Source organism: Triticum dicoccoides, chromosome 5A, assembly GCF_002162155.2.
Source record: "Triticum dicoccoides isolate Atlit2015 ecotype Zavitan chromosome 5A, WEW_v2.0, whole genome shotgun sequence".
Lineage (NCBI taxonomy): Eukaryota > Viridiplantae > Streptophyta > Magnoliopsida > Poales > Poaceae > Triticum > Triticum dicoccoides.
In genome coordinates, this window is record NC_041388.1 from 417863037 (window position 1) to 417869650 (window position 6614).

Genomic DNA, 6614 nt, shown 5'->3' on the forward strand with positions numbered 1-6614 from the left:
GGGCGTCGGTCCCCTCAGCATTGCACATAGGTCCGCCACTTTTCGAGATTAAGGGTGACGAGCGCACTTGGGCAGTTCCAGAAAGGGTGGGCGCGCTTTCTCGTCTTATTTCCCTCTCCCCACACCCACACACACATCTCGGAAGAAAAGTACTTCCTTTATATATAAAGATGTTTTTTTCTGGTTGGGCATAAAAACATCTTATATTTTGTTACGGATGGAGTAGAAATGAAAGAGAAAGCATAGCCATGGAGCTAAATTGATAAGCTGTTGCGTTTTTTCGTTCACTGTGAATAGACAGCATACAGCTACTCAATAAAAAGAAAAAATAGACAGCATAAGAACAGTTCTAAGACTGAAACGGACACAAACGGACGTGGCCGGGCCATTTGGATCCCCACACCCACACAGAACAGCGCCAAGGCGAGATCGACAGCCTCTAACAATCGAGGACACATGAAACCGCTGAAGTCACACGTACAGGCCTGACTAAAAAAAGCGATCATCATCCGACGCCCACCATTCGAGGCAGAACTTGAAGGTGCAGCAATCACCTATAGCGAAGTCTTGGTCGCACCTCCAGCTCGACCGTCTCTTCTGGTTATAACCTGGGTAGTCTTGTATCTGAAAGGCAGCTTGCTCGACCATGGCGAGCGAGGACTGGGAGGCCAGCTGCTCGATACCCCACATCGAGTAGGGGTGCTTGGTCTTGTGGGTGACGTGGATCTCGCCGTGACGCCGGAGCATGTGCCGTGCGGTGGCGAAGAAGCTCCTCACCAGCTCCTGGTGCGACCTACAAGCAGCCAGATCCAACTAGAGGTCAATAAGAGGTTTAATCACAGAATCATAGGTAGATTACCACAAGCGAGTGCGCGTACCTGATCACATCCACTTTGTCCTCGCGTCCATTGAACCCGGCGTGAGGGAAGTTGAAGACGATCTCAGCTGCAGATTGGCGTGGAGATTCATATCTTTCACGTCGACGCCGTGCAGCACCGTGGCGCCCATCGCCTCAAGCTTCGTCACATTGGATGTCGCGTCGCTGTAATGTTCAGGTCCGCTGTTCATTGGACGTTCAGTGCAAGCTAATTGAAGATCGATGATCACAAAAATCACATCGGCAATATAAGCATAGGCATGCACGTATGACGCCAAAAGATAGAGCTACTCGTAGGAATACGAGCACCGAAAAAAGGGCCGAACCGTAGGAGTCGAGGGACGTGGCAACGAGGTTCGCGCCGGAGCCGAAGGCGGTGGCCAGCGCCAGCGAGAAGGAGAAGTCCCCGTCGCCGACGATCAGGATGTTCTGCGCCGAAGAGTAGTGCTTCAGCCACTTGGTTTCCACCGCCCCATCGTTCCACGCCACGGCCATCGCCTGCACCTCGCCGGAGCTGTGAGCCAGTGAGTGTGAGGAAGTGAGCAAGGAAGCGTGTGGGACTCGAGTCACAGTTCGAACTAAACCATCCAAGGGGAGGGGTTTTTGACCTTCATGGAAGGGAGATCAAGGGGCTGGGTCGCGCCTTGTGTTCTGCTCACCTGCTGTGGAGTTATCTTGGGCCGGACGTCCTCCATAAATTCTGCGCTCATGCATGGGAATCCAGAATGCTGAGTAGATGGCCTTTATTACGAAGTTTACGTATTTTGAACGGTCTATTTATGTTTTTTTTGCGAATAAATTCTTGCATTACTATGTTTGATCCTTTGGATCAGTGTCCCACTAAGCCTTTTCATTCTTGTAGGATTTCCAAATTTTGGAGCGTATAAGATTTCCGCGGAGAAAATTAACAACCAGACAAGGAGGTACAACTGTACACACTATGAAAAAATATACTCCATCTATTCCATATTCTAGTGCGCGTAAGGTTTTGGGTCATCCAAAATGTAGTGCGTTTAAGCGCCTTTAGTCGAAAATAGCCCTCCGCTGAATCAGTGCACCGAAAGCTACATGCATGCACGCTGCATGATAGTCTGAACAGTCAGGGGCAATTCTGGTCCAAATAAAAGGGCCAGCTCATGTTTCCGTGTAAGTGTCACAAACAAGACACACTATAAAAGCGAATGGCGGGAGTATTAAAGTTTGCCCGCAAGAAAAAATATACTACACCCCACAAAATTTGAACTAAAACCATGTTAGTTATTTCTGAATGGAGGTAATATATTAAAATTGATACCAAGTACATCCGACCTCTATGAGAAGTCGATAGTAATATATTTTTCCTTTATCAAAAATATTGCTTAGAAATATTCAAAATATATATCACTTAAAATGACAAACATTTTGGGCAATATCTCAACATGCATTGCTTGTGCAAAATAAATACTAATTCCTAATGACACACCGAAAGGTTTTTCCCATGTGGTGGTGGTGATTTTTCAGTATGTAGACACCATGGCACTTTTATCACAGCTCTCACCCAAATGGTTGATTGAGTGAACAATTTCTGGATTTCATGTATGTTAGAGCAACTACAGTCGGGCGCCTCAGACCCCTCTCAAACGCCTAGGCGGACGGCCTGGTCCATGACCTAGGCGGGCACTTCAAACCATGGTCAATCATGATTTTTTATTGCGGTCAATCATTCTGCTAAGCCATGCACATTTCGCAATGGTTCATATAAAGTAATTATTTCAAAATGATGAGTGGAAGTAGAAACTAGAGTATCACTACTAGAGAAAAGCTTATAGGAAGACGCTTACTACCAGCGCGGATTTATAGCCCTCACTACTGCTACTTACTAGTAGCGCGGATTTTTACCCCCGCTACTACTAAGTTGATAGTAGTTGTGCGGGTTTATACCCCTTAGTAATAAGTTGCGCGGGTTTATACCCCTCGCTATTACTAAGGGGTATAAACCCGCGCAACTACTATCAACTTAGTAGTAGCGCAGATTTATACCCCTCGCTACTAGTAAGTACAAGGTAGGTGAAATCCCCATATCCTCGGCCGAATCCCTCCTTTCTCCCTGAGGGAGTCCTGGATTAGGGGGTATCCGGATGGCCAGGCTATGCCTTCAGCCGGACTCCTGAACTATGAAGATACAAGATTGAAGACTTCGCCCCGTGTGCGGAAGGGACTATCCTTGGCGTGAAAGGCAAGTGTAACACCCTCGATGCGACTATAGCTCCCACGTGTCGAGGCACGACTTAGAGACATAATCGCATTGAAGGCATATGTCGCAAGTTAGGCAATCTTCACAACATCCCATGTAATATGAATAATAAAAGGGGGAGATACATAGTTGGCTTACACTTGCCACGTCACATCAAAGTGCATAAATAACATCCATCATACAAACACTCATGGCCTGACTACGGCGCCAAAATAGAAAAGAACCCAACATGCGACAAGGCCCGAATCAAACCCCAACTAGGCACCACTACTGATCATCAGGAAAAGACACGTAGTAACGCCGAGAGTCCTCGTTGAACTCCCACTTGAGCTCGTACTCGTCACCTGGAATGGAATCACCTTGACCTGCATCTGGAGTTATAGTATCTGTGAGCCAAAGGGACTCAGAAATCTCGCACCCTCGCGATCAAGACTATTTAAGCTTATAGGAAGGGTAAGGCAAAAATATGTGGAGCTGCAGCAAGCGACTAGCATATATGGTGGCTAACTTATACGCAAAAGAGAGCGAGAAGAGGAGGCAAAGCGCGAGCGAGAAGCTAGAGAGCAACCTGCGCAAACATTACTCCAACACCGTGTCTACTTCGCGGACTCCGCTGAGAAGAGGCCATCACGGTAACACACTCAGTTGATTCATTTTAATTAATTAAGGTTCAAGTTGTCTACAACCGCACATTAACAAATTCCCATTTGCCCATAACCGCGGGCACGGCTTTCGAAAATTCAATCCCTACAGGGGAGTCCCAACTTAGCCCTTGACAAGCTCTCACGGCCAACGAAGGAATAGACCTCCTCCCAAGACATTCCGATCAGACTCGGTATCTCGGTAATTCAAGACACTTCGACAGGTTAAAACAAGACCAGCAACACCGCCCGAATGTGCCGACAAATCCCGATAGGAGCTGCACATATCTCTTTCTCAGGGCACACTCAGATGAGACATGCTACGAGTAAAACCAACCCTCAAGTTGCCCCGAGGTGGCCCCGCAGTCTACTCGGTCGGACCAACACTCAGAGGAGCACTGGCCCGGGGGGGGGGGGGTTTAAAATAAGATGACCCTTGGGCTCCGGTAACCCAAGGGAAAAAGAGGGTAGGTGGCGAATGGTAAAACCAAGATTGGGCATTGCTGGAAAAGCGTTAATCAAGGCGAAATATCAAGGGGTTCCCATTATAACCCAAGCGCGTAAGGAACGCAAAATCCGGGAACATAACACCGATATGATGGAAACTAGGGCGGCAAGAGTGGAACAAAACACTAGGCGAGAGGCCGAGCCTTCCACCCTTTACCAAGTATATAGATGCATTAAGATAACATAGCAATATAATGATACCCCAACAAGTAAATAAAAGATGTTCCAACAAGGAACGGACTCCAATCTTCACCTGCAACTAGCAACGCTATAAGAGGGGCTGAGCAAAGCGGTAACATAGCCAATCAACGGTTTGCTAGGACAAGGTGGGTTAGAGGTTTGACATGGCAATTGGGAGGCTGACAAGCAAAAGGTAGGCATCATAGCATTGACATAGCAAAGAGCGAGCAAACTAGCATAGCAAAGATAGTAGTGATTTCGAGGGTATGATCATCTTGCCTGCACAGTTGTCAGAGTTGACTGGATCCTCACAAGCAAACTCAACGGGCTCCTCGGTAGCGAACTCGTCTCCCGGCTCTACCCAAGCAAGACAAACAAGCAACAAGGATACAATCAACCACGTGCAAGGATCAAACGACATGATGCAATGATGATATGCTATGCGGGATGCGATGCGGGACGCAAAAATGCAAGATATGACAGGAAATGCATGAACCTGGCCTCAACTTGGAATTCCAAGGGTGCCACTGGAAAGATGAGATGAAATCGCTTGAAAACGATATAAAGAACGCCGGAATCAGAGTTACGGTTTGGAAATGGCAAGCGATTTAAGATATGACATCGGTCTGCGATTTACAGCAAGTAGGCATCTAAACGCAATGAAATAGACATGCTACAGCCACCAAACATGACAACAAAATACATGGCAGGGATGCACACTAGATGCTTAACAAAAGACTAGCACTGAGCCACGGCCAATTCATCCATTATGAGGTTCAAACAAGCATGGCAAAAACACAAATGCAAAATAGATTCCAGACTTAGTGAAATTAACACTTGTCTGAAATTTCAGATCACGAAGCCCTCTTCGGAGCAGCAAAACAACATGATACATGACCTGATTAAGACAAGTAAGAACATGGCATGGAGCTACTCAACAATCTTAACAAAAGACCCAAAGTGACCTCGGGCCAAAAGGGTTCACAAAATATACTAACGGGTACACGAACATAGCTAACACACAATCAGTTTTCAGACTTAGTGAAAACTGAGACATGCTGAAATATAACTCACGAAGGCATGTAAACAAGCTCGATGCACTCACTACGGTGCAAGTCATGGCAAGGCAAGCATACATCCATTAAGAAGGCACAAAATTCTAGCTAGACATGGCAAGAACAATGGCATAGCATGCACGGATCAACTACAACAACGCCGACAAAATCGCAAACGAGTTGACGATCTGCTCAGATTCACAACAAAGCAAAAGTAGAGCTCGATTGAGTCAAGCTAGGTTGCTCCATAATTGCAAACAAAGATATGGATGGATAGAGCATAACATGATTTACAAAACTCCTTTACTGACCATCCTCAAAAGAGGCACGGATCACTAGGAAACAAGCTGAACATATGGCATCATGAACTAAATAATCTCAGACTTAGTGAAAACAACTAAGTCTGTGAAAACAGATTTACCGGGTGCCTCACTTTGCAAGCTTGCACAAGTCACCACACACATCCTAAAAATGCATGGGTTGCACCTCTGGAAAGAAGACGAAATCCTTAACAAAACATATGAAGGACTCACAGACATAGCATGCACGCAATAATCATGGCAAAAATGACAAAAGTCTAAGATGAACTAGCAGATCTGACAATTAACTCACGAAGCCTCCTTCTAACAGCATTTTAGGCATCAAGATGTACTCAAATGAAAATGTTGCAATGGAAGGAAATGATGTACTCGTCGAGGCGAACATTTTGATATGCTATATGTCCAAATCGGAGCTACGGATGCAAAGTTACGGCAGATCAAAGTAGGCATAAAAAATTAGGGTTCGGAGGGGAAAAGTCAACCGGATCCGAAAATATCTCAGATCTGAGATCCGACGTGCACTGTTCACGCGCGCGGCTCCCGAGATTCGACGGCACCGGAGCTTGAGGTCGCCGGCCGGGACGGAGGTGGTGGTCGGCATAGCGGGGCCCGGCCGGAGTTGGCGCGGCTCCCGAGGAGGCGACGAGGCGGCGGGGGACCCGGCCACCGGAGTTGGCCGCGGAGGCGGCGGGGCGCGGCGAGGGCGGCTGACGGTGGCGCGATGCTGGCGCGACGGCGGCGGGGAGGCGGAGCTGCGGCGCGGTGGCGGGGGCGGCCGGCGTTGGGCAGCGAGCGGGAGGC

General features: G+C 47.6%; 1 pseudogene; it reads right to left on the reverse strand.

The window, feature by feature from the left end:
• Window positions 1–489: 489 nt before the first annotated feature.
• On the reverse strand, window positions 490–1372 carry LOC119299639 (annotated as a pseudogene).
• Between the last annotated feature and the right edge of the window lie 5242 nt (window positions 1373–6614).